Source organism: Scyliorhinus torazame, chromosome 4 (assembly GCF_047496885.1).
Source record: "Scyliorhinus torazame isolate Kashiwa2021f chromosome 4, sScyTor2.1, whole genome shotgun sequence".
Taxonomy (NCBI): domain Eukaryota; kingdom Metazoa; phylum Chordata; class Chondrichthyes; order Carcharhiniformes; family Scyliorhinidae; genus Scyliorhinus; species Scyliorhinus torazame.
In genome coordinates this window covers 55,442,661-55,469,292 of record NC_092710.1, presented here as the reverse complement: position 1 = coordinate 55,469,292, position 26,632 = coordinate 55,442,661, and the positions used below count along the sequence as shown (strand labels likewise).

The 26,632-nt window shown below is 54.2% G+C and overlaps 1 long non-coding RNA gene across 1 annotated transcript; it reads left to right on the top strand.

The window, feature by feature from the left end:
* The first annotated feature begins 1,828 nt into the window (after positions 1–1,828).
* On the top strand, positions 1,829–25,453 carry LOC140410223 (uncharacterized). Its single transcript, XR_011940578.1, has 3 exons — positions 1,829–1,894; positions 15,042–15,116; positions 25,250–25,453. It is a non-coding gene; the product is annotated as an uncharacterized lncRNA (long non-coding RNA).
* The last annotated feature ends 1,179 nt before the right edge of the window (positions 25,454–26,632 follow it).

Here is a 26,632-nt window from a genome sequence, read left to right as displayed (position 1 = left end):
GGTCCAAGATTCTGTTTCTCTCTCCATAGATGCTGCCTGACCTGCTCAGTATTTTCCCGCATTGGTACACGAGCGAGGAGGTAATGCTGAACTTATACAAGACACTAGTTAGACCTCAGCTGGAATATTGTGGACAGTTCTGGGCACCACACTATGGGATTGATGTGAACACACTGGAGCGAGTGCAGAGGAGGTTCACAAGAATGGTTCAGGGATGAGAAACTTCAGTGATGAGGTTAGATTGGAGAGGTTGGGTCTGTTCTCCACGCAGAGAAATGGCCAAGAGGAGATTAGATAGAGGTGTTCAAATTCATGGGGGTGCTGGACAGAGTAGACAGGGAGAAACTGTTCCCACTATTAAGAAGCTCAAGAACGAGAAGACACAGAATTAAAGTGAATTGGCAAAGAAGCAAATATGATGAGAGAAAATGGAAACCGTATAGTGTAGAGAGAGCCCTGCTCGATATCTGACCCCGTGATGTACCTGTCCGGGCGTTTTTGTTGGGGACAGTGTAGATGGAGTTTTACTCTGTATCTAACCCCGTGCTGTACCTGTCCTGGGAGTGTTTGATGGGGAAAGTGTAGAGGGAGCTTTACTCTGTATCTAACCCAGTGCTGTACCTGTCCTGGGAGTGTTTGATGGGGACAGTGTAGAGGGAGCTTTACTCTGCATCATCGTACTGTAGCTGCCCTGGGAATGTTTGATGGGGACAGTGTAGAGGGATGTGTAATCTGAATCTAACCCCATGATGTACTTTTGCTAACAGTGTTTGATGGAGATTCTGAATCTTGAATTAATGTATTCTGTATTCTCCCCATCTTCTCTGTCTGCATCTCTCTATCTCTCTCTCTGGGAATCTGTCTAAACAAATCCACGATCAGCAGCCAGCCATTTTAAGTTACTTAATGGTGGCCATTTTATGTGAGCACAACACTGAGACAATTCGGACAGTTGTCCAAGTTAGTGTCAAACAAAAACTGAAGGAAAGAGTCAAATTTAAATGGTGGTATGTTGGGCAATGTGGATGTACAAAGGGAGCTTGTACACCAGTCACTGAAAGTGGAGAAGGGGGTGCAACAAGCAGTTAAGAAGACCAATGACATGTTGGCCTTCATTGCAAGAGGGATTTGAGTTCAGAAGTGGAGATGTCTTACTGCAGTTACACAAGGCCTTGGTGAGACCACACCTGGAGTACTGTGTACAGTTTCGGTCTCCCTAACATAGAAAGGATATAGTTGCCAGAGAGGGAGTGCAGCGGAGGGTCAATTGGCTGATAGTGAGATTGCCGGACTGTCCTAGGAGGAGATATTGGTTCAATAGGGCCTGAACGAGCCCTGTTTCTCCAACCTAACCCTGGAGATCAAATCCCACATTCCTGGTGATTTCTCCACTCTCAAAGATGGAAAGATATTGACCAAGTTTAAAGCAGAGATTGACTGATTTCTAAATCCCATTGACATAAAGGGACATGGGGATAGTGTTGGGGAAAAGACATTGAAGTGAAGATATTTCACAGCTGGATTCACAGAATAGAGACAGCAAAGTATCATAAATTTTGGAAGAGCCACAAACGTCAAACGTTTGGGAAATGATTGGAAACAATTTGGACTGAGATCTCCTCAGTGACCTGTGTGCCGACCCCACCCCCGACGTTCTGTCAGGAATGTCCCCCTCGGTGTGGTTCCTGTGTCTGCTAAGGAAGACACTTGTCCTGTCTATGGTTATGTTAATTCAGCAGTCAACAAGAGATTCAGCAATGTCCTGTCATTATTTCTGTCTTTGTTTGACAAATGTTTCCCTCTGAGTTTCTGACCTGTTTGGAATGACCATTCGTCTGTCGCCTTAGGAAGGCTTTCCATAGAATGAGTAAAAACCAGCAAGAAATCACAGAATGTGAGTTAAACACAACTTCATTTCTGCCTCCATTTTAAGAGAAGATTCCTGGCCACAAAAACAAAGCTCATTGCAAAGTTCCACTTCATATTTTACATGTTGTTCACAGACAGATTTCTTCAATGAGCTGCTGTATAAATTTGGATTCAATTTGACTTTTTCACACTGTGAGATGTAAAGTTTATTCCTGAATCAATACACGGTCATTGGCAACAATATCATTTTATTAGACAAGGGGGTTCAATGGGATTTTTCACTGAAATCCTCTGATGTCAATTCCTGAGACTGGAATTTATAAAGAAACAATTTGGATTCAATGAAAACGGTCATTTTGATAACCCCAATGTCCTGACTGCCTCACGTCCTGGCACCCTCACACCATCACACCCTCATGTCCCCTAACCCTCACATCCTGACCCACTCACGTCCCCGAAACCTCTGATCCAGACCCGCTGTGTACCTCTTTCTGTGTGTATCCCTCTCTCCCTCTGTGTCCCGCTCTCTCGCTGAGTCCTCCTATCTCACTCTATCCCTCTCTTTCACTGCGTACCTCTTTCTATCGGTGTCACTCTTTCTGTGTCCCTCTCCCTCTATGTGTCCCTCTCTCTGGCTGTGTCCCTCGCTCTCGCTGTGTCCCTCTCTCTGCCTCTCTCGCCGTGTCCCTCTCTCGCTGTGTCCCTCTCTCGCTGTGTCCCTCCGTCGCTCTGTGCGCCTCCCTCGCTCTGTGCGCCTCCATCGCTCTGTGCGCCTGCCTCGCTCTGTGCGCCTCCCTCGCTCTGTGCCCCTCCCTCGCTCTGTGCGCCTCCCTCGCTCTGTGCGCCTCCCTCGCTCTGTGCGTCCCCCTCGCTCTGTGCGACTCCCTCGCTGTGTGCGCCTCCCTCGCTCTGTGAGCCTCCCTCGCTCTGTGCGCCTCCCTCGCTCTGTGCGCCTCCCTCGCTCTGTGCGCCTCCCTCGCTCTGTGCGCCTCCCTCACTCTGTGAGCCTCCCTCGCTCTGTGCGCCTCCGTCGCTCTGTGCGCCTCCCTCGCTCTGTGCGCCTCCCTCGCTCTGTGCGCCTCCCTCGCTCTGTGCGCCTCCCTCGCGCTGTGAGCCTCCCTCGCTCTGTGCGCGTCCCTCGCTCTGTGAGCCTCCCTCGCTCTGTGCGCCTCCCTCGCTCTGTGCGCCTCCCTCGCTCTGTGCGCCTCCCTCGCTCTGTGAGCCTCCCTCGCTCTGCGGGCCTCCCTCGCTCTGCGTGCCTCCCTCGCTCTGCGCCTCCCTCGCTCTGTGCGCCTCCCTCGCTCTGTGCGCCTACCTCGCTCTGTGCGCCTCCATCGCTCTGTGGGCCTCTCTCGCTCTGTGAGCCTCCCTCGCTCTGTGCGCCTCCCTCGCACTGTGCGCCTCCCTCGCTCTGTGCGCCTCCCTCGCTCTGTGAGACTCACTCGCTCTGTGCGTCTCCCTCGCTCTGTGCGCCTCCCGCGCTCTGTGGGCCTCTCTCGCTCTGTGAGCCTCCCTCGCTCTGTGCGCCTCCCTCGCACTGTGCGCCTCCCTCGCTCTGTGCGCCTCCCTCGCTCTGTGCACCTCCCTCGCTCTGTGCGCCTCACTCGCTCTGTGAGCCTCCCTCGCTCTGTGTCCCTCCCTCGCTCTGTGTCCCTCCCTCGCGCTGTGCCCCTCCCTCGCTCTGTGCGCCTCCCTCGCTCTGTGCGCCTCCCTCGCTCTGTACCCCTCCCTCGCTCTGTGCCCCTCCCTCGCTCTGTGCCCCTCCCTCGCTCTGTGCGCCTCCCTCGCTCTGTGCGCCTCCCTCGCTCTGTGAGCCTCCCTCGCTCTGTGCGCCTCCCTCGCTCTGTGCACCTACCTCGTTCTGTGCCCCTCCCTCGCTCTGTGCTCCTCCCTCGCTCTGTGAGCATCCCTCGCTCTGTGAGCCTCCCTCGCTCTGTGCGTAGCTCTGTGCCACTCCATCGCTCTGTGCGCCTCCATCGCCCTGTGCGCCTCCATCGCTCTGTGCCCCTCCCTCGCTCTGTGCCCCTCCCTCGCTCTGTGCGCCTCCCTCGCTCTGTGCGCCTCCCTCGCTCTGTGAGCCTCCCTCGCTCTGTGCGCCTCTCTCGCTCTGTGAGCCTCCCTCGCTCTGTGCGCCTCCCTCGCTCTGTGCGCCTCCCTCGATCTGTGCGCCTCCCTCGATCTGTGAGCATCCCTCACTCTTTGGGCCTCCATCGCTCTGTGGGCCTCTCTCACTCTGTGGGCCTCCCTCGCTCTGAGCGCCTCCCTCGCTCTGTGGGCCTCTCTCGCTCTGTGAGCCTCCCTCGCGCTGTGCGCCTCCCTCGCTCTGTGAGCCTCCCTCGCTCTGTGCGCCTCCCTCGCTCTGTGCGCCTCCCTCGCTCTGTGAGCCTCCCTCGCTCTGTGCGCCTCCCTCGCTCTGTGCGCCTCCCTCGCTCTGTGCGCCTCCCTCGCTCTGTGCCACTCCATCGCTCTGTGCGCCTCCCTCGCTCTGTGCGCCTCCCTCGCTCTGTGCGCCTCCCTCGCTCTGTGAGCCTCCCTCGCTTTGTGCGCCTCTCTCGCTCTGTGAGCCTCCCTCGCTCTGTGAGCCTCCCTCGCTCTGTGAGCCTCCCTCACTCTGTGCGCGTCCCTCGCTCTGTGAGCCTCCCTCGCTCTGTGCGCCTCCCTCGCTCTGTGCGCCTCCCTCGCTCTGTGAGCCTCCCTCGCTCTGCGGGCCTCCCTCGCTCTGTGCGCCTCCTCGCTCTGTGCGCCTCCCTCGCTCTGCGCCTCCCTCGCTCTGTGGGCCTCCCTCGCTCTGCGTGCCTCCCTCGCTCTGCGCCTCCCTCGCTCTGTGCGCCTCCCTCGCTCTGTGCGCCTACCTCGCTCTGTGCGCCTCCATCGCTCTGTGAGACTCACTCGCTCTGTGCGCCTCCCTCGCTCTGTGCGCCTCCCGCGCTCTGTGGGCCTCTCTCGCTCTGTGAGCCTCCCTCGCTCTGTGCGCCTCACTCGCTCTGTGCGCCTCCCTCGCTCTGTGCGCCTCCCGCGCTCTGTGGGCCTCTCTCGCTCTGTGGGCCTCCCTCGCTCTGTGAGCCTCCCTCGCTCTGTGCGCCTCCCTCGATCTGTGCACCTCCCTCGCTCTGTGCGCCTCCCTCGCTCTGTGCGCCTCCCTCGCTCTGCGGGCCTCCCTCGCTCTGTGAGCCTCCCTCGCTCTGTGCGCCTCACTCGCTCTGTGCGCCTCCCTCGCTCTGTGCGCCTCCCGCGCTCTGTGGGCCTCTCTCGCTCTGTGGGCCTCCCTCGCTCTGTGAGCCTCCCTCGCTCTGTGCGCCTCCCTCGATCTGTGCACCTCCCTCGCTCTGTGCGCCTCCCTCACTCTGTGGGCCTCCCTCGCTCTGTGCGCCTCCCTCGCTCTGTGCGCCTACCTCGCTCTGTGCACCTCCCTCGCTCTGTGCGCCTCACTCGCTCTGTGAGCCTCCCTCGCTCTGTGACCCTCCCTCGCTCTGTGTCCCTCCCTCGCGCTGTGCCTCTCCCTCGCTCTGTGCGCCTCCCTCGCTCTGTGAGCCTCCCTCGCTCTGTACCCCTCCCTCGCTCTGTGCCCCTCCCTCGCTCTGTGCCCCTCCCTCGCTCTGTGCGCCTCCCTCGCTCTGTGCGCCTCCCTCGCTCTGTGAGCCTCCCTCGCTCTGTGCGCCTCCCTCGCTCTGTGCACCTACCTCGTTCTGTGCCCCTCCCTCGCTCTGTGCTCCTCCCTCGCTCTGTGAGCATCCCTCGCTCTGTGAGCCTCCCTCGCTCTGTGCGTAGCTCTGTGCCACTCCATCGCTCTGTGCGCCTCCATCGCCCTGTGCGCCTCCCTCGCTCTGTGCCCCTCCCTCGCTCTGTGCCCCTCCCTCGCTCTGTGCGCCTCCCTCGCTCTGTGCGCGTCCCTCGCTCTGTGCGCCTCTCTCGCTCTGTGAGCCTCCCTCGCTCTGTGCGCCTCCCTCGCTCTGTGAGCCTCCCTCGCTCTGTGCGCCTCTCTCGCTCTGTGAGCCTCCCTCGCTCTGTGAGCCTCCCTCACTCTGTGGGCCTCCATCGCTCTGTGGGCCTCTCTCACTCTGTGGGCCTCCCTCGCTCTGAGCGCCTCCCTCGCTCTGTGGGCCTCTCTCGCTCTGTGAGCCTCCCTCGCGCTGTGCGCCTCCCTCGCTCTGTGAGCCTCCCTCGCTCTGTGCGCCTCCCTCGCTCTGTGCGCCTCCCTCGCTCTGTGAGCCTCCCTCGCTCTGTGCGCCTCCCTCGCTCTGTGCGCCTCCCTCGCTCTGTGCGCCTCCCTCGCTCTGTGCCACTCCATCGCTCTGTGCGCCTCCCTCGCTCTGTGCGCCTCCCTCGCTCTGTGCGCCTCCCTCGCTCTGTGAGCCTCCCTCGCTCTGTGCGCCTCTCTCGCTCTGTGAGCCTCCCTCGCTCTGTGAGCCTCCCTCGCTCTGTGAGCCTCCCTCACTCTGTGCGCCTCCCTCGCCCTGTGCGCCTCCCTCGCTCTGTGCGCCTCCCTCGCTCTGTGAGCCTCCCTCGCTCTGTGCGCCTCTCTCGCTCTGTGAGCCTCCCTCGCTCTGTGAGCCTCCCTCACTCTGTGCGCCTCCCTCGCTCTGTGAGCCTCCCTCGCTCTGCGGGCCTCCCTCGCTCTGCGTGCCTCCCTCGTTCTGGGTGCGTCCCTCGCTCTGTGAGCCTCCCTCGCTCTGTGCGCCTCCCTCGCTCTGTGCGCCTCCCTCGCTCTGTGCGCCTCCCTCGCTCTGTGCGCCTCCCTCGCTCTGTGCGCCTCCCTCGCTCTGTGCGCCTCCCTCACTCTGTGAGCCTCCCTCGCTCTGTGCGCCTCCGTCGCTCTGTGCGCCTCCCTCGCTCTGTGCGCCTCCCTCGCTCTGTGCGCCTCCCTCGCTCTGTGCGCCTCCCTCGCGCTGTGAGCCTCCCTCGCTCTGTGCGCGTCCCTCGCTCTGTGAGCCTCCCTCGCTCTGTGCGCCTCCCTCGCTCTGTGCGCCTCCCTCGCTCTGTGCGCCTCCCTCGCTCTGTGAGCCTCCCTCGCTCTGTGCCCCTCCCTCGCTCTGTGAGCCTCCCTCGCTCTGGCGCCTCCCTCGCTCTGTGCACCTCCCTCGATCTGTGCACCTCCCTCGCTCTGTGAGCATCCCTCGCTCTGTGAGCCTCCCTCGCTCTGCGGGCCTCCCTCGCTCTGCGTGCCTCCCTCGCTCTGCTCCTCCCTCGCTCTGTGCGCCTCCCTCGCTCTGTGCGCCTCCCTCGTTCTGTGCGCCTCCATCGCTCTGTGAGACTCACTCGCTCTGTGCGCCTCCCTCGCTCTGTGCCCCTCCCTCGCTCTGTGCCCCTCCCTCGCTCTGTGCGCCTCCCTCGCTCTGTGAGCCTCCCTCGCTCTGTGCGCCTCACTCGCTCTGTGCGCCTCCCGCGCTCTGTGGGCCTCTCTCGCTCTGTGAGCCTCCCTCGCTCTGTGCGCCTCCCTCGATCTGTGCACCTCCCTCGCTTTGTGCGCCTCCCTCGCACTGTGCGCCTCCCTCGCTCTGTGCGCCTCCCTCGCTCTGTGCACCTCCCTCGCTCTGTGCGCCTCCCTCGCTCTGTGAGCCTCCCTCGCTCTGTGTCCCTCCCTCGCTCTGTGTCCCTCCCTCGCGCTGTGCCCCTCCCTCGCTCTGTGCGCCTCCCTCGCTCTGTGAGCCTCCCTCGCTCTGTACCCCTCCCTCGCTCTGTGCCCCTCCCTCGCTCTGTGCCCCTCCCTCGCTCTGTGCACCTACCTCGTTCTGTGCCCCTCCCTCGCTCTGTGCTCCTCCCTCGCTCTGTGAGCATCCCTCGCTCTGTGCACCTACCTCGTTCTGTGCCCCTCCCTCGCTCTGTGCTCCTCCCTCGCTCTGTGAGCATCCCTCGCTCTGTGAGCCTCCCTCGCTCTGTGCGTAGCTCTGTGCCACTCCATCGCTCTGTGCGCCTCCCTCGCCCTGTGCGCCTCCCTCGCTCTGTGCCCTTCCCTCGCTCTGTGCCCCTCCCTCGCTCTGTGCGCCTCCCTCGCTCTGTGCGCCTCCCTCGCTCTGTGCGCCTCTCTCGCTCTGTGAGCCTCCCTCGCTCTGTGAGCCTCCCTCACTCTGTGGGCCTCCATCGCTCTGTGGGCCTCTCTCGCTCTGTGCCCCTCCCTCGCTCTGTGCGCCTCCCTCGCTCTGTGCACCTCCCTCGCTCTGTGCGCCTCTCTCGCTCTGTGACCCTCCCTCGCTCTGTGAGCCTCCCTTACTCTGTGGGCCTCCATCGCTCTGTGGGCCTCTCTCGCTCTGTGCGCCTCCCTCGCTCTGTGCGCCTCCCTCGCTCTGTGAGCCTCCCTCGCTCTGTGCGCCTCTCTGCTCTGTGAGCCTCCCTCGCTCTGTGAGCCTCCCTCGCTCTGTGAGCCTCCCTCACTCTGTGCGCCTCCCTCGCCCTGTGCGCCTCACTCGCTCTGTGCGCCTCCCTCGCTCTGTGAGCCTCCCTTGCTCTGTGCGCCTCCCTCGCTCTGTGAGCCTCCCTCGCTCTGTGAGCCTCCCTCACTCTGTGCGCCTCCCTCGCCCTGTGCGCCTCCCTCGCTCTGTGAGCCTCCCTTGCTCTGTGCGCCTCTCTCGCTCTGTGAGCCTCCCTCGCTCTGTGAGCCTCCCTCGCTCTGTGCGCCTCCCTCGCCCTGTGCGCCTCCCTCGCTCTGTGCGCCTCCCTCGCTCTGTGAGCCTCCCTCGCTCTGTGCGCCTCTCTCGCTCTGTGAGCCTCCCTCGCTCTGTGAGCCTCCCTCACTCTGTGCCCCTCCCTCGCTCTGTGCGCCTCCCTCGCTCTGTGAGCCTCCCTCGCTCTGCGGGCCTCCCTCGCTCTGCGTGCCTCCCTCGTTCTGCGTGCGTCTCTCGCTCTGTGAGCCTCCCTCGCTCTGTGCGCCTCCCTCGCTCTGTGCGCCTCCCTCGCTCTGTGCCCCTCCCTCGCTCTGTGAGCCTCCCTCGCTCTGTGAGCCTCCCTCGCTCTGGCGCCTCCCTCGCTCTGTGCACCTCCCTCGATCTGTGCACCTCCCTCGCTCTGTGAGCATCCCTCGCTCTGTGAGCCTCCCTCGCTCTGTGCGTCGCTCTGTGCCACTCCATCGCTCTGTGCGCCTCCCTCGCTCTGTGAGCCTCCCTCGCTCTGTGAGCCTCCCTCGCTCTGTGCGCCTCCCTCGCTCTGTGAGCCTCCCTCACTCTGTGGGCCTCCCTCGCTCTGTGCGCCTCCCTCGCTCTGTGCCCCTCCCTCGCTCTGTGCCCCTCCCTCGCTCTGTGAGCCTCCCTCGCTCTGTGAGCCTCCCTCGCTCTGGCGCCTCCCTCGCTCTGTGCGCCTCCCTCGCCCTGTGCGCCTCCCTCGCCCTGTGCGCCTCCCTCGCCCTGTGAGCCTTCCTCGTTCTGTGCACCTCCCTCACTCTGTGCGCCTCCCTCGCCCTGTGCGCCTCCCTCACTCTGTGCGCCTCCCTCGATCTGTGCACCTCCCTCGCTCTGTGAGCCTCCCTCGCTCTGTGCGCCCCCCTCGCTCTGTGAGCCTCACTCGCTCTGTGAGCCTCCCTCGCTCTGTGCGCCTCCCTCGCTCTGTGCACCTCCCTCGCTCTGTGTGCCTCCCACGCTCTGCGCCTCCCTCGCTCTGTGCGCCTCCCTCGCTCTGTGCGCCTCCCTTGCTCTGTGCGCCTCCCTCGCTCTGTGCGCCTCCCTCGCTCTGTGCGCCTCCCTCGCTCTGTGCACCTCCCTCGCTCTTTGAGCCTCCCTCGCTCTGTGCGCCATCCTCGCTCTGTGCGCGTCCCTCGCTCTGTGCGCGTCCCTCGCTCTGTGCGCCTCCCTCGGTTTGTGCGCCTCCCTCGCTCTGTGCGCCTCCCTCGCTCTATGAGCCTCCCTCGCTCTGTGCGCCTCCCTCGCTGTGTGGGCCTCCCTCGCTCTGTGCACCTCCCTCGCTCTGTGCCCCTCCCTCGTTCTGTGCGCCTCCCTCGCTCTGTGCGCCTCCCTCGCTCTGTGCGCCTCCCTCGCTCTGTGCGCCTCCCTCGCTCTGTGCGCCTCCCTCGCTCTGTGCGCGTCCCTCGCTCTGTGAGCCTCCCTCGCTCTGTGCGCCTCCCTCGCTCTGTGAGCCTCCCTCGCTCTGTGCGCCTCGCTCACTCTGTGCGCCTCCCTCGCTCTGTGCGCCTCCCTCACTCTGTGAGCCTCCCTCGCTCCGTGCGCGCCTCCCTCGCTCTGTGCCCCTCCCTCGCTCTGTGCGCCTCCCTCGCTCTGTGCGCCTTTCTCGCTCTGTGCGCCTTTCTCGCTCTGTGCGCCTCCCTCGCTCCGTGCGCCTCCCTCGCTCCGTGCGCCTCCCTCGCTCCGTGCGCCTCCCTTGCTCCGTGCGCCTCCCTTGCTCCGTGCGCGCCTCCCTCGCTCTGCGCGCCTCCCTCGCTCTCTGAGTGAGTATGTAAAGCAGTTAATGAGTGTGTCATAGAGTAAGAGTGAGAACTAGTGTGTGAGTGTAAGAGTGAGAGTGAGTGAGTACGAGTGAGTGTGTGAACAGTGTGTTTGTATAAGAGTGACTGAGTGTGTAAGACTGAGCGTGTGAGTGAATGTGAATGAGTGTGAGTCTGTGGGAGTGGGTATGTGAGTGTGAGTGATTGCAAGTGTGGGTGAGTGTGCAACAGTGAGTGAGTTAATGTGTAAAAGTGAGTGAGTATGTGTGTAAGAGTGTGCATATGTAAGAATGTGTGAGTAATAGTGAGTGTGTGTGAGGGTGTGAGTATGTAAGAGTGAGTGTGAGTGTGTAAGATCATGTGTGTCAGTCAATGTGAAAGAATGAGAGTGTTTGTGTAAGTGTGAGTGTAAGAGGAGTGTGTAAGCGTGAGTGAGTGTGAGTGAGTAATTGTGTGTAAGTGAGTGTGAATGACTCAGTGTGTCTGTGTGAGAGAGAGTGATTGAGCGTGTAAGAGTGTGTGAGTGTCTGAGTATGTGTGAGTGAGTGTGTGTGTGTGAATGTGTAAGAGTGAGTGAGCGTGTGAGTGTATGAGTGAGGAAGTGAGTGTCTGAGTATGTGTGAGTGACTGTGAGTGAGAGAGCGTGTAAGAGTGAGTGAGTGTGTGTGAATGTGTAAGAGTGAGTGAGCGTGTGATTGTATGAGTGAGGAAGTGAGTGTCTGAGTATGTGTGAGTGAGTGTGAGTGAGAGAGTGTGTAAGAGTGAGTGAGTGTGAGTGAGAGAGTGTGTAAGTGAGTGTGAATGAATGAGTTAGTCTGTGCCTGAGAGAGAGTGATTGAGCGTGTAAGAGTGTGTGTGTGTGAATGTGTAAGAGTGAGTGAGCGTGTGAGTGTATGAGTGAGGAAGTGAGTGTCTGAGTATGTATGAGTGAGTGTGAGTGAGAGAGTGTGTAAGAGTGAGTGAGTGTGAGTGAGAGAAGGTGTAAGTGAGTGTGAATGAATGAGTCAGTCTGTGTCTGAGAGAGAGTGATTGAGCGTGTAAGAGTGAGTGAGTGTGAATGTGTAAGAATGAGTGAGCGTGTGATTGTATGAGTGAGGATGTGAGTGTCTGAGTATGTATGAGTGAGTGTGAGTGAGAGTGTGTAAGAGTGAGTGAGTGTGTGTGAATGTGTAAGAGTGAGTGAGCGTGTGAGTGTATGAGTGAGGATGTGAGTGTCTGAGTATGTGTGAGTGAGTGTGAATGAGAGAGTGTGTAAGAGTAAGTGAGTAATTGTGTGTAAGTGAGTGTGAATGACAGAGTGTCTGTCTGAGAGAGAGTGATTGAGCGTGTAAGAGAGAGTGTGTGTGAATGTGTAAGAGTGAGTGAGCGTGTGATTGTATGAGTGAGGAAGTGAGTGTCTGAGTATGTACGAGTGAGTGTGAGTGAGAGTGTGTAAGAGTGAGTGAGTGTGAGTGAGTAATTGTGTGTAAGAGTGAGTGAGTGTGAGTGAGTAATTGTGTGTAAGAGTGAGTGAGTGTGAGTGAGTAATTGTGTGTAAGTGAGTGTGAATGATTGTGTCTGTGTCTGAGAGAGAGTGATTGAGCATGTAAGAGTGAGTTAGTGTGTGAATGTGTAAGAGTGAGTGAGCGTGTGATTGTATGAGTGAGGAAGTGAGTGTCTGAGTATGTGTGAGTGAGTGTGAGTGAGAGAGTGTGTAAGAGTAAGTGAGTGTGAGTGAGAGAGTGTGTAAGTGAGTGTGAATGAATGAGTCCGTCTGTGTGTGAGTGAGAGTGATTGAGCGTGTAAGAGTGAGTGTGTAAGAGTGAGTGAGCGTGTGAGTGTATGAGTGAGGATATGAGTGTCTGAGTATGTATGAGTGAGTGTGAATGAGAGAGTGTGTAAGAGTGAGTGAGTAATTGTGTGTAAGTTAGTGTGAATGAGTGAGTCAGTCTGTGTGTGAGTGAGAGTGAGTGAATTCAAACTGAATTCAAATGACCTCCTGTGAATTTAATTTCACCCTCCATATTTATGTCTCGGCCTAAAACACAGGCTTCATTCCAGAATTAAACCCGCTTCAAGTTAAGGGACTTTAATTCTGGGCAATCGAGATTACTTTACAGTCAATGGGTTCATTTTAAAAGTGACCCCACTATCGTTAATTTTGTGAATTCTGCAGGCAACCTGGGCACAGGGAGAGCCCAACAAATGATGACCACTTTCAAAATTGAGTTCAGAGTTTCTGATCTGAGATTTCTCTCTCTCTCTACCAGATTGCAGAGTGAGTATGTGTTAGCGTGTGGGAGTGAGTGTGTCAGAGTGACAGTGTGTAAGAGTCTGTGTGAGAGTGAGTGTGTGAGAGTCAGTGAGTGTGAGAGTCAGTGAGTGTGTGAGTCAGTGAGTGTGAGAGAGTCAGAGAGTGTGTGAGAGTCTGAGAGTCAGTGAGTGAGTGTGAGTCAGTGAGTGTGTGAGAGTCAGTGAGTGTGTGAGAGTCAGTGAGTGTGAGAGTCAGTGAGTGTGTGAGTCAGTGAGTGTGTGAGAGTCAGTGAGTGTGTGAGAGTCAGTGAGTGTGAGAGTCAGTGAGTGTGAGAGTCAGTGAGTGTGTGAGAGTCAGTGAGTGTGTGAGAGTCAGTGAGTGTGAGAGTCAGTGAGTGTGAGAGTCAGTGAGTGTGTGAGAGTCAGTGAGTGTGTGAGAGTCAGTGAGTGTGAGAGTCAGTGAGTGTGAGAGAGTCAGTGAGTGTGTGAGAGTCAGTGAGTGTGAGAGTCAGTGAGTGTGAGAGAGTCAGTGAGTGTGTGAGAGTCAGTGAGTGTGTGAGAGTCAGTGAGTGTGTGAGAGTCAGTGAGTGTGAGAGTCAGTATGTAATAAAGAGTCTGTGTGTAAGAATGAGCGAGTGAGAGTGTGTGTTAGTGTGTGATTGTGTAAGGTTGTCAGTGAGTGTGTAAGAGTATGTGCATACGAGTGTGTGCAAGTGAGTGTGTAAGAATTAGTTAAATCTAACCCCTCGATTAGATTGCACATTGTATCGCACTGCAGCGTATCTGTAAACGGCGAGTGTGTGTAAGGGATAGTGTGTCTAAGAGTGAGCGAGTCAGTGTGTGAGTATGTCAATGTGAGTGACTGTGTAAGTGAGTTTGAGTGTGTGAGCGAGTTAGTGTGTAAGAATGAGTGAGTAGGTGAGTGAGTGTGCAAGTATGTAAGATCATGTGTGTGTGTGAGTCAGTGTGAAAGAATGAGTGAGTGTTTGTGTAAGTGTAAGAGGAGTGTGTAAGCGTGAGTGAGTGTGAGTGAGTAATTGTGTGTAAGTGAGTGTGAATGACTGAGTCAGTCTGTCTGAGAGAGATATATAAACCATCCTGAACCAGCCATTAGATTTAGCTCTGTAACTCACTCCCGGGTATCTGTTATTTTATATATAAACCATTGTGAACCCCTCGATTAGATTCCAGTCTGTAACTCACTCCTGGGTATCTGTTATTCTATATATAAACCATCCTGAATCCCTCGATTAGATTCCAGTCTGTAAATCACTCCCGGGTATCTGTTATTCTGTATATAAACTATCCTGAACCCCTCAATTAGATTCCAGTCTGTAACTCACTCCCGGGTATCTGTTATTCTATATATAAACCATCCTGAACCCCTCGATTAGATTCATGTCTGTAACTCACTCCAGGGTATCTGTTATTCTATATATAAACCATCCTGAACCCCTCGATTAGATTCATGTCTGTAACTCACTCCCGGGTATCTGTTATTCTATATATAAACCATCCTGAACCCCTCGATTAGATTCCAGTCTGTAACTCACTCCTGGGTATCTGTTATTCTATATATAAACCATCCTGAACCCCTCGATTAGATTCATGTCTGTAACTCACTCCCGGGTATCTGTTATTCTATAAATAAACCATCCTGAACCCCTCGATTAGATACCAGTCTGTAACTCACTCCTGGGTATCTGTTATTCTATATATAAACCATCCTGAACCCCTCGATTAGATTCCAGTCTGTAACTCACTCCCGGGTATCTGTTATTTTATATATAAACTATCCTGAACCCCTCGATTAGATTCCAGTCTGTAACTCACTCCCGGGTATCTGTTATTCTATATATAAACCATCCTGAAACCCTCGATTAGATTCCAGTCTGTAACTCACTCCTGGGTATCTGTTATTCTGTATATAAACTATCCTGAACCCCTCGATTATATTCCAGTCAGTAACTCACTCCTGGGTATCTGTTATTCTATATATAAACCATCCTGAACCCCTCGATTAGATTCCAGTCTGTAACTCACTCCTGGGTATCTGTTATTCTATATATAAACTATCCTGAACCCCTCGATTAGATTCCAGTCTGTAACTCACTCCCGGGTATCTGTTATTCTATATATAAACCATCCTGAACCCCTCGATTAGATTCCAGTCTGTAACTCACTCCTGGGTATCTGTTATTCTGTATATAATCTATCCCGAAGCCCTCCATTAGATTGCAGTCTATAATTCATTCCCAGATATCATTTATTCTGTGTATTAACCAACGATATGCCGGACTGAGATGAGGAGGAATTTTGTCACTCAGATGGTGGTGAATCCTGGGAATTCTCTATCCCAGAGGGATGTGGAGACTCCGTCATTGAACCGGCTCTAGACTGCGATTGATGGGTCAGTAAGAGGCACGGGGATAGGGCAGGAACACGGGGTTGAAATGGAAGAAGCTCCATGATCATATTGACTGGTGGAGCGAGCTCGAAGGGCTGAATGGTTCAGTCCTGCTCCTATTCCATGTGGCCTGTTATTGCTAATTATTTCTATGTTTATCTATTTAAGATTATCCGGAAAAGTGGGATGGGAATGAATTCTGCAATGTTTTTGATTTGGATATTGGAGTAATCATTATTTGGGGTAACTTCTGTTATGTTGATAATTCCCTATCTTTTTTAAAAATAAAACCCTTCCTTTGGAAACATTGCCTCATTCCCTCGACTTGCTGTAAATATCCTGGCAGCTTCTGTTCTGGAAATTGTAGAGGAACATTTATTCCGTCTGTAACCCCATGCTGAACCTGACCTGGGAGTGTTTGCTGGGGACAGTGTAGAGGGAGCTTTACTCTGTATCTAACCCCGTGCTGTACCTGTCCTGGGGGTGTTTGATGGGGACAGTGTAGAGGGAGCTTTACTCTGTATCTAACCTCGTGCTGTACCTGTCCTGGGAGTGTTTGATGGGGACAGTGTAGAGGGAGCTTTACTCTGTATCTAACCCCGTGCTGTACCTGTCCTGGGAGTGTTTGATGTGGACAGTGTAGAGGGAGCTTTACTCTGTATCTAACCCCGTGCTGTACCTGTCCTGGGAGTGTTTGATGGGGACAGTGTAGAGGGAACTTTACTCTCTATCTCACCCTGTGTTGTACCTGTCCTGGGAGTGTTTGATGGGGCCAGTGTAGAGGGAGCTTTACTCTGTATCTAACCAGCACTGAACCTGTCCTGGGTGTGTTTGATGGGGACAGTGTAGAGGGAGCTTTACTCTGTATCTAACCCCGTGATGTACCTGTCCTGGGAGTGTTTGATGTGGACAGTGTCGAGGGAGCTTTACTCTGTATCTAACCCCGTGCTGTACCTGTCCTGGGTGTGTTTGATGGGGACAGTGTAGAGGGAGCTTTACTCTGTATCTAACCCCGTGATGTACCTGTCCTGGGAGTGTTTGATGTGGACAGTGTAGAGGGAGCTTTACTCTGTATCTAACCCAGCACTGTACCTGTCCTGGGTGTGTTTGATGGGGACAGTGTAGAGGGAGCTTTACTCTGTATCTAATCCCGTGCTGTACCTGTCCTGGGAGTGTTTGATGGGGACAGTGTAGAGGGAGCTTTACTCTGTATCTAACCCAGCACTGTACCTGTCGTGGGTGTGTTTGATGGGGACAGTGTAGAGGGAGCTTTACTCTGTATCTAACCCAGCACTGTACCTGTCCTGGGTGTGTTTGATGGGGACAGTGTAGAGGGAGCTTTACTCTGTATCTAACCCCTTGCTGTACCTGTCCTGGGAGTGTTTGATGGGGGCAGTGTAGAGGGATGTGTAATCTGTATCTAACCCCATGATGTACTTTTGATAACAGTGTTTGATGGAGATTCTGAATCTTGAATTAATGTAGTCAGTTATTCTCCCCATCTTCTCTGTCTCTGCATCTCTCTATCTCTCTCCTGAGAATCTGTCTAAACAAATCCACGATCAGCAGTCAGCCATTTTAAGTTACTTAATGGTGGCGATTAGACATGGAACTTCTGGCGGACGAGGGGGTATGCGGAAGGGTGAGGGGATGTATCGAACGATGCCTGGAGGTTAATGACGATGGGGAGGTCCAGGTGGGGGTAGTATGGGAAGCGCTGAAGGCGGTGGGTAGAGGAGAGCTGATTTCCATCAGAGCCCACAAGGGGAAGCAAGAGGGTAAAGAAAGAGAGAGATTAGTGGGGGAAATTTTGAGGTTGGATAAGAAGTATGCGGAGGCCCCAGTCGAAGGGCTATACAGGGAGAGACGAAGATTACAGACGGAGTTTGACCTGCTGACCACGGGAAAGGCAGAGGCACAGTGTGTCATGATATTCAAACACACACATCATGATGGACACACTAACAGGCAAATCAGAGTACACAACACCACAACCAATCACAGACAAGAACACCAACCACATAAAAAGCACGAGCACGACACCTGGAGGTCAGTAGGTCTGGGGAGAAGGAAGCATGAAAGAGCTGTTGAAACACCACAAGCAGGGAGCCCCCCACGTGCAGAGTGCAAAGACCAAGTTGTAAATAGTGAGTTTAAATAAACAAGTGTTGTACCATATGCAACTGTGTTGGCTCTTCTGTGTGTTAGAACACCCAACACCACATGGTACAGGAGTGGATCGATACCTGCCTACCAACCTGCCATTCTGGACATGGACCACACCGGCAAACCGCAGCCGATGCAAGTCACGGGGAACCTAGGCACCAACTGGAAGCTCTACAGGCAGCGATTTGACCTGTACATCCGTGCCACCGAAAAACAGAATGTCTCGGATGATTCGAAGATTGCAATGCTCCTCTTCTACGCAGGCCCCCACCCAAATGATGTCTTTAATTCACTGGTGTTCGAGGAAGGCGAAAACCAGGCCAAATATGACACGGTCATCCTCAAAATGGACCAGCACTTTCAAACTGAAGTAAACGAAACTTTCGAAAGATACATCTTTCAGCAACGCCTGCAAGGTAAGGAGGAGCTTTTTCAACCCTTTTTGACGCACCTCCGGATTCTAGCGCAGTCCTGCGGTTACGGCACCACCACAGAGTCCATGATCAGGGACCAGATTGTTTTTGGCGTTGCCTCCAGTGGCCTACGCCAGCAGCTTCTTAAAATAAAGAGCCTCACCTTAGCGTCTGCTGTGGAAGCCTGTGTCCTCCATGAAAATGCGACCTGCCGTTTTGCCCGATTCCAGGCGTCCGAGTTGGCACGGAGGGGGTCCCCAGCCGTCGAATCGGCAAGCCAGGCCGCCCACGACGTTGAACGCATCCAGGCCGTCGATTTCTTCCCGCCCCACGGCCCGGACGACAGCGGCCGCTTCCCGCGCTTTTCGCGGTCTCCCGCGCAGGTGCGCGCCAAGAATAACGGCCACAACGAGGGACGCACTGCGCAGGCGCGCCCACCGCAAGATCGCACTGCGCATGCGCAGTGGCGCAACGAACGCCGTGACGTCATGACGTGCAGCAAGTGTGGAGGTCTACACTTAAAAGGGCAATGTCCTGCAAAATACCAACAGTGCAACAGATGTGCCATGATAGGCCACTACGCAGCCCGCTGTCGTGCGGCTCAACCCATGGATCCGGCGCATCCTCGACAACCTCGCACACGAGTCAGGACCGTCCAGCCCACGCATCAAGACTTCCAGTTAAGTGATGCAGATGACCAGGATGACTTCAGAGTTGCCGTCATTGATGTCAACAAGGTCAATGCCATCAATCCAGACGATGAGTGGTGTGCCACCCTGACGGTCAACCGATCGCGCGTCGCCTTCCGTCTGGACACCGGCGCATCCGCCAACCTGATTGCTTACTCTGCAGTCCAGGCCATGAAGGTCAAACCACTCATCACACCATCCCGGCTTAAGATGGTTGACTATAACGGGAACGTTATCCCGTCCGTAGGATCTTGCCAGCTACAGGTGACTCACAAGGGGTACACGGCCACACTCCCCTTCGAAGTTGTGGGCTCATCAAAGGACTCGTTACTGGGCGCACAAGCGTGTAAGGTCCTTCACCTGGTACAGCGCATCATGTCTCTCTCTCCAGATGAGATATCCGACTTCCCGGATGCTGAGTTCCACGCGAATCTCCATTCCCTCCTCGCTCACAACCAGGAGGTTTTTGAAGGCATGGGGACATTGCCACACACGTACAAGATTCGACTCAGACCGGACGCCATCCCTGTCGTTCACGCACCTCGCAGGGTTCCTGCGCCTCTCAAAGACCGCCTCAAGGCACAACTGCAGATTCTTCAGGACCAAGGGGTCCTATCCAAGGTCACGGAGCCCACGCCATGGGTCAGCTCCATGGTCTGTGTAAAGAAGCCCTCTGGCGAGCTCCGTATATGTATAGATCCAAAAGATCTGAACAACAACATCATGCGGGAACACTATCCCATCCCAAAACGAGAAGACCTCACCAGCGAGATGGCGCGAGCCAACATATTCACTAAATTGGATGCGTCCAAAGGATTCTGGCAGATCCAACTGGACCCGGCCAGCCGAAGACTATGCACATTCAACACCCCTTTTGGCAGATTCTGCTACAACCGGATGCCATTCGGCATCATTTCGGCATCTGAAGTATTCCACCGCATTATGGAGCAGATGATGGAAGGCATCGAAGGGGTACGTGTATATGTGGACGATATCATCATTTGGTCCACCACTCCGCAGGAACACATGCATCGTCTTCGACGTGTCTTCACCCGCATACGGCAAAATGGCCTGCGTCTCAACCGTGCGAAGTGTGCTTTCGGCCAGACGGAGCTGAAATTCCTCGGGGACCACATCTCAAGGTCCGGGGTCCGTCCCGATGCAGACAAGGTTAGCGCCATCACAGCCATGCCACGACCGGCTGACAAGAAGGCTGTCTTAAGATTCCTGGGCATGGTCAACTTCCTTGGGAAGTTCATTCCCAACCTGGCTTCTCATACAACAAACATGCGCCATCTCGTAAAAAAATCGACGGAATTCAACTGGCACCAGTCGCATCAGCAGGAATGGGAGGAGCTCAAGCACAAACTGGTCACGGCACCAGTGCTGGCCTTCTTTGACGCGACTCGCCCTACAAAGATCTCAACAGACGCCAGCCAATCTGGTATTGGAGCGGTACTCCTGCAAAAAGACAGCACGTCATCATGGGCCCCGGTTGCGTATGCCTCACGAGCCATGACCCCTACCGAACAGCGCTACGCGCAAATCGAAAAAGAATGCCTGGGCTTGTTAACTGGACTGGACAAGTTCCACGACTATGTGTATGGCCTGCCACGATTCACGGTCGAAACTGACCACCGCCCCCTGGTCAACATCATTAACAAAGACCTGAACGACATGACTCCTCGCCTCCAGCGCATCTTACTCAAACTCAGGAGGTACGATTTTGAACTGATCTACACTCCGGGGAAGGAACTCATAGTGGCGGACACTCTTTCCCGAGCAGTGAGCACACCACCAGATGCGGAGGGGTTCGTGCGTCAAATTGAGGCACACGTGACTCTGACAGCAGCAAATATGCCAGCTGATGATCCTTGTCTGGCCCACATACGCGCAGAGACGGCGACTGACCCTCTGCTGCAGCGAGTGATGCGCCACATGACGGAAGGGTGGCTAAAAGGGCAGTGCCCCCAGTTTTACAATGTGCGAGATGATCTCACCAATATAGACGGGGTCCTTATGAAATCGCATAGGATCGTCATTCCACACAGTGTGCGCCAGATGATTCTTCGTCAACTACACGAAGGCCACTTGGGTGTCGAAAAATGCAGACGAAGGGCCCGGGCGGCGGTATATTGGCCGGGTATTAATGAAGACATAGCCAACATGGTGCTCAACTGCACAACCTGTCAGAGGTTTCAGCCGGCGCAACCTCCGGAAACACTTCTACCACACGAGATGGTGACGTCCCCCTGGGCGAAGGTGGGTGTTGACCTATTTCACGCGCTCGGCAGAGATTACATTGTTATTATAGACTACTTCTCAAACTACCCGGAAGTCATGCCTCTCCATGATCTGACGTCGTCCGCAGTCATTGGGGCCTGCAAGGAAACGTTTGCTCGCCATGGCATTCCAAGGACTGTCATGTCAGACAATGGACCTTGTTTTGCCAGCCGTGAATGGTCGTCCTTTGCCGCAGCATATGGTTTCACTCATGTGACATCCAGCCCTCTGCATCCACAATCGAACGGGAAGGCTGAAAAGGGTGTCCACATCGCAAAGCGGCTCCTGTGCAAGGCGGCTGATGCCGGATCGGACTTTAACCTTGCCTTGCTGGCCTATCGATCGGCCCCGTTATCCACGGGCCTCTCGCCAGCGCAGCTACTAATGGGTCGCTCCCTCAGGACGACGGTACCTTCCGTCCTGGCACCGACAACAGACCATGAGGCGGTTCTTCGGGACATGCAACTGCAGCGTGATCGCCAGAAAGGTCGGTACGACACACGAGCGACGGACCTGCCCCCCCTGTCCTCCGGAGACAAAGTACGCGTCCATCAACCGTATGGTGGCTGGTCAGCACCGGCCGAAGTCCTCCGACAAGTGGCTCCCCGCTCGTTCCTGGTTCGCATGCCGGATGGTTCCGTGCGTCGCCGCAATCGGCGCGCCCTTTGCCGACTTCCACGTTCACAGCCACACAACACGCCAGATCCTCAACAGGCTTCCGAGGATGACTTTGTGGAGCTGCCGCACATCACGCCCTTTCCATCGCCACCCATGGCCATGCCTGCACAGCAGCCGGTGGTTCTTGATCCACCCTTAAGGCGGTCAACCCGAATTCGTCGCAAACCCATTAGAATGGACTTATAATACAGTTCATATGTTTAATAAGTTGGACAATTTTACATGATAACCTGTTGTTGTTTATCGTTCCAGATGTCGTCTGACTGGACAACTGTTCAAAATTTTTTTTCTTCTTCTCTCGTTCGCATTTCTGTTATGTTATGGTACAACTGGATTCATGTGACGCACTCGACATCGCCCCATGTACATAGTTCCGTCATAGACACATGCTGCACACGACACACACACACTCTTAGATGCACTCACGTCACGATCATATTTATTACCACGTAGGCACATATCTTTGTAAAAAGGGGGGATGTCATGATATTCAAACACACACATCATGATGGACACACTAACAGGCAAATCAGAGTACACAACACCACAACCAATCACAGACAAGAACACCAACCACATAAAAAGCACGAGCACGACACCTGGAGGTCAGTAGGTCTGGGGAGAAGGAAGCATGAAAGAGCTGTTGAAACACCACAAGCAGGGAGCCCCCCACGTGCAGAGTGCAAAGACCAAGTTGTAAATAGTGAGTTTAAATAAACAAGTGTTGTACCATATGCAACTGTGTTGGCTCTTCTGTGTGTTAGAACACCCAACACCACACAGTGGACGAAGGCACAGGGGATACAGTATGAATATGGGGAAAAGGCGAGCCGGCTGCTGGCCCAACAACTTCGGAAGAGGGGAGCGGCGAGAGAGATCGGAGGAGTTAGGGACGAAACGGGAAAGATGGAGCAGAGAGCAGGGAAAGTGAACGAGGTGTTCAAGACATTTTATGAGAATCTGTACAAGTCCCAGCCCCCGGAGAGGAAAGAGGGAATGATACACGTTTTGGATCAGCTAGAGTTCCCGAGGGTGGAGGGGCAGGAGGCGGCAGGTCTGGGGGCGCAGATTGAGGTGGATGAGGTGATCAAAGGAATAGGGAACATGCAGGCAGGGAAGGCCCCGGGACCAGATGGGTTCCCGGTGGAATTTTATAACAAGTATATGGACCTGCTGGCCCCGCTTTTGGCGAGAACCTTTAATGAGACTAAGGAAAGGGGGATATTACCCCCGACAATGTCGGAGGCGACGATATCGCTAATTCTGAAACGAGACAAAGACCCGCTGCAGTGCGGGTCATACAGGCCCATCTCCCTCCTAAATGTAGGCGCCAAACTGCTGGCCAAAGTGATGGCGACAAGGATAGAGGATTGTGTCCCAGGGGTGGTACATGACGACCAGACAGGGTTTGTAAAGGGGAGACAATTGAATGCCAATATACGAAGGTTGCTGGGGGTGATGATGATGCCCCCACCGGAGGGGGAGGCAGAGATGGTGGTGGCGATGGATGCCGAGAAGGCATTCGATAGGGTGGAGTGGGACTATCTGTGGGAGGTGCTGAAGAGATTGGGTTCGGGGAGGGGTTTATTAGATGGGTCAGACTCTTGTACCGGGCCCCGGTGGCAAGCGTCGTTACAAACAGGCAAAGATCGGGATACTTTCGACTACATAGGGGTACAAGACAGGGATGCCCCCTGTCCCCGTTACTGTTCGCGTTGGCAATTGGACCATTGGCCATAGCGCTGAGGGACTCTAAGAAGTGGAGGGGGGTGCTTAGAGGGGGAGAGGGACATCGAGTGTCACTATACGCAGATGATTTACTGTTATATGTGGCGGACCCCGTGGAGGGGATGCCAGAGGTAATGCAGATACTCAGGGAGTTTGGAGAGTTCTCGGATACAAATTAAATATGGGAAAAAGTGAGCTTTTTGTGATGCACCACGGGGAACAGGGCAGGGGGATAGATGCTCTGCCGCTGAGGAGAGTGGCAAGGAATTTTCGATACCTGGGGATTCAGGTGGCCAGGAACTGGGGAACCCTGCATAAACTTAACCTGACGCGACTGGTAGAGCAGATGGAGGAGGACTTTAAGAGGTGGGATATGGTGCCCCTGTCATTGGCAGGCAGAGTACAGGCGGTTAAAATGGTGGTCCTCCCGAGGTTTCTTTTCGTGTTTCAGTGCCTCCCCATCCTGATCACAAAGGCCTTTTTCAAAAAAATAGACAGGAGCTTTATGAGCTTTGTGTGGGCTGGAAAGACCCCGAGGGTAAAGAGGGGGTTCCTGCAGCGCAGTAGGGACAGAGGTGGATTGGCACTGCCGAGTCTGAGCGACTACTATTGGGCCGCCAATGTGTCGATGGTCTGTAAGTGGATGAGGGAGGAAGAGGGTGCGGCGTGGAAAAAGTTAGAGATGGCGTCCTGTAAGGGAACGAGTCTAAAAGCTCTGGTGACGGCGCCGCTACCTTTCTCCCCGAAAAGGTACACCACAAACCCAGTGGTGGTGGCGACCTTGAAGATCTGGGGGCAGTGGAGACGTCACAGGGGAGTGACGGGTACCTCGGTGTGGTCCCCGAGAAGGAATAACCACAGGTTCGTCCCGGGGAGGATAGATGGGGGATTTCAATGTTGGCAGCGAGCAGGAATTAGGAAGCTGAAGGACCTGTTTGTAGACGGGACGTTTGCGTGTCTGGGAGCGCTGGAAGAAAAATATAAGTTGCCACCAGGGAATGTCTTCCGATACATGCAAGTGAGGGCATTTACGAGGCAACAGGTGAGGGAATTTCCGCAGCTCCCGACGCAAGGGATCCAGGATAGAGTGATTTCGGGGGCATGGGTTGGAGAAGGTAAAGTGTCCGAAATATACAGGGAGATGAGAGACGAGGGGGAGGCGATGGTAGAGGAGCTGAAGGGAAAATGTGAAGAGGAGCTGGGGGAAGAGATCGAGGAGGGGCTGTGGGCAGATGCCCTAAGTAGGGTAAATTCCTTGTCCTCGTGTGCCAGGCTTAGCCTGATTCAATTTAAGGTTCTACACAAAGCGCATATGACGGGAGCAAGACTGAGCAGGTTTTTCGGGGCGGAGGATAGGTGTGGGAGGTGCTCGGGAAGCTCGGCGAACCACACCCACATGTTCTGGTCGTGTCCGACACTGCATGAGATCTGGGAGGGTGTGGCAAGAGTGATTTCAAAGGTGGTGGGGGTCCGGGTCAAACCAGGCTGGGGGTTAGCTATATTTGGGGTTGCAGAAGAACCGGGAGTCCAGGAGGCGAAAGAGGCCGACATCTTGGCCTTTGCGTCCCTAGTAGCCCGGCGAAGGATTCTACTTATGTGGAAAGAAGCGAAGCCCCCGGGCGTGGAGGCCTGGATAAACGACATGGCAGGGTTCATAAGACTGGAACGAATAAAATATGCGTTAAGAGGATCGGCTCAGGGGTTCACCAGGCGGTGGCAACCGTTCCTTGACTATCTCGTGGAACGCTAATGGAAAAAAAACAGAAAGGACAGCAGCAGCAACCCAGGGGGGAGGGGGGAGGGGGGAGAGTATTATTCCGTGTTTTTGTTTTTTGCCAGTTGTTGATATTTGCTTTTTGTTTTTCCTTTTTTCATTTGTTGTTAGTTTAATATATTATTTAAATAACGTTTAATGTGTATTCCTGCAAAAACGGAACATTTTTGTTTGAAAAATTTCAATAAAATATATTTAAAAAAAAATAAATGATGAGAAGACAGAAACAGTGGAAGTTTAAACTGGACAGATATTTCACACCAAATTCACACAATACAGACAGCAATGTGTCGTAGATTTTGGAAGTGCCACAAATGTTGTCCAGTGCAGTGCGAGGCGTACCTCAATGTTTCAGTCTTACTGAGAAACTGTCAGCCCACAGGACAACATTTCTGTATAATAGGATTGAAGCACAAGTTCAAATAGTTTTGTTTCAAAGTTTAAAATAACCAGTCATTTTTCTGTGCAGCTTTCGGAATCTGTCAGTGGAATTTAGGTTATACAGGCAAATGTTTACAAGAGTATTGGGAACTGATTAGAAGTTTTGATGGAGATATTCCTGCATTATGGAAATGTGTGAGATCTATTTAGGGTTGGGGAATGGATTGATGATCAAAGCATGGCGTTTTTTGTTATCTTCATCAGACTGACAGCCTTGAAGATTCACAACTTCCATGTGCTGAGAGAAAGGATTGATTAACCAAGGCCTATTATTCAAATACTTCAGAAAAGTAACAAAACAACAGTAACAGAGAATATACAAACAGAGACAAGCAGACACCTGTAATCAGAGCTTAAACTTCATGTTTAAATGTGAAGGGCTGAAATAAACATGAGTCCACCCTGGGATTCGGTGCAATCTGAGTTCTGTTTTTCCAAAAAATAAAAATAACTATCTGCAATGAAAAATTCCTTGGACAGGACAGAGGGATTTTGACTCTGTAATTAAGCCCAGACAGTCTTTGGGTTGTGAGAGTTTGATGGACAGTGTAGATGAAGCTTTGCTCTGAAACACTGGAATTTAGTTGAAGGGTTGATTTAATCAAATGCTTCAGAATAATAATTGATATTGTCCGTCTCGTGTGTGTCTCAGTGTCAGCTGTGAAACATGCACAGCACAATCTCATCCTGTTTCTGTGTCTCTCTCTCTCTGAAATTAGCTGGTCCATTTCCTAAATAACCACTGACTAGATTTCAAAAGGGCTCCATTGCCTGTGAAGCAGTTTGTGATACCCAAAGGTTATGAAAAGTGCTTTAGAAAAGTCTGTCCGCAAGCTGTTGTGAGGATGTCCAGAGTTAGTGTGTAACTTGGGTCATACACAGGCCAGATACACCTCTCCAAGTTAAAGGTGGAGAATGGATCTCGCTCCATTTGAAAGATGTATTGACGCAGCCTGTCTGAGTTTGTGTCTGTGTGTGAGTTTGTGTTTGTCTGTACACGTGTTTGTGTGTCTGGGGTGGGGTGGGAGGTTGTGTGTGTGACTCTTTACGCGACACGATAGCATAGTGGGTAGCACTGTGGCTTCACAGCTCCAGGGTCCCGGGTTCGATTCCCGGCACGTTCTCCCTGTGTCTGCGTGGGTTTCCTCCGGGTGCTCCGGTTTCCTCCCACAAGTCTGAAAGACGTGCTGTTGGGTAATTTGGACATTCTGAATTCTCCCTCTGTGTACCCGAACAGGCGGCAGAATGTGGCGACTCATAGAATATAGAACATAGAAAATACAGCACAGAACAGGCCCTTCGGCCCACGATGTTGTGCCGAACCTTTGTCCTAGATTAATCATAGATTATCATTGAATTTACAGTGCAGAAGGAGGCCATTCGGCCCTTTGAGTCTGCACCGGCTCCTGGAAAGAGAACCCTACCCGAACTCAACACCTCCACCCAACACCAAGGGCAATTTTGGACATTAAGGGCAATTTATCATTGGCCAATTCACCTAACCTGCACATCTTTGGGCTGTGGGAGGAAACCGGAGCACCCGGAGGAAACCCACGCAGACATGGGGAGGACGTGCAGACTCCGCAC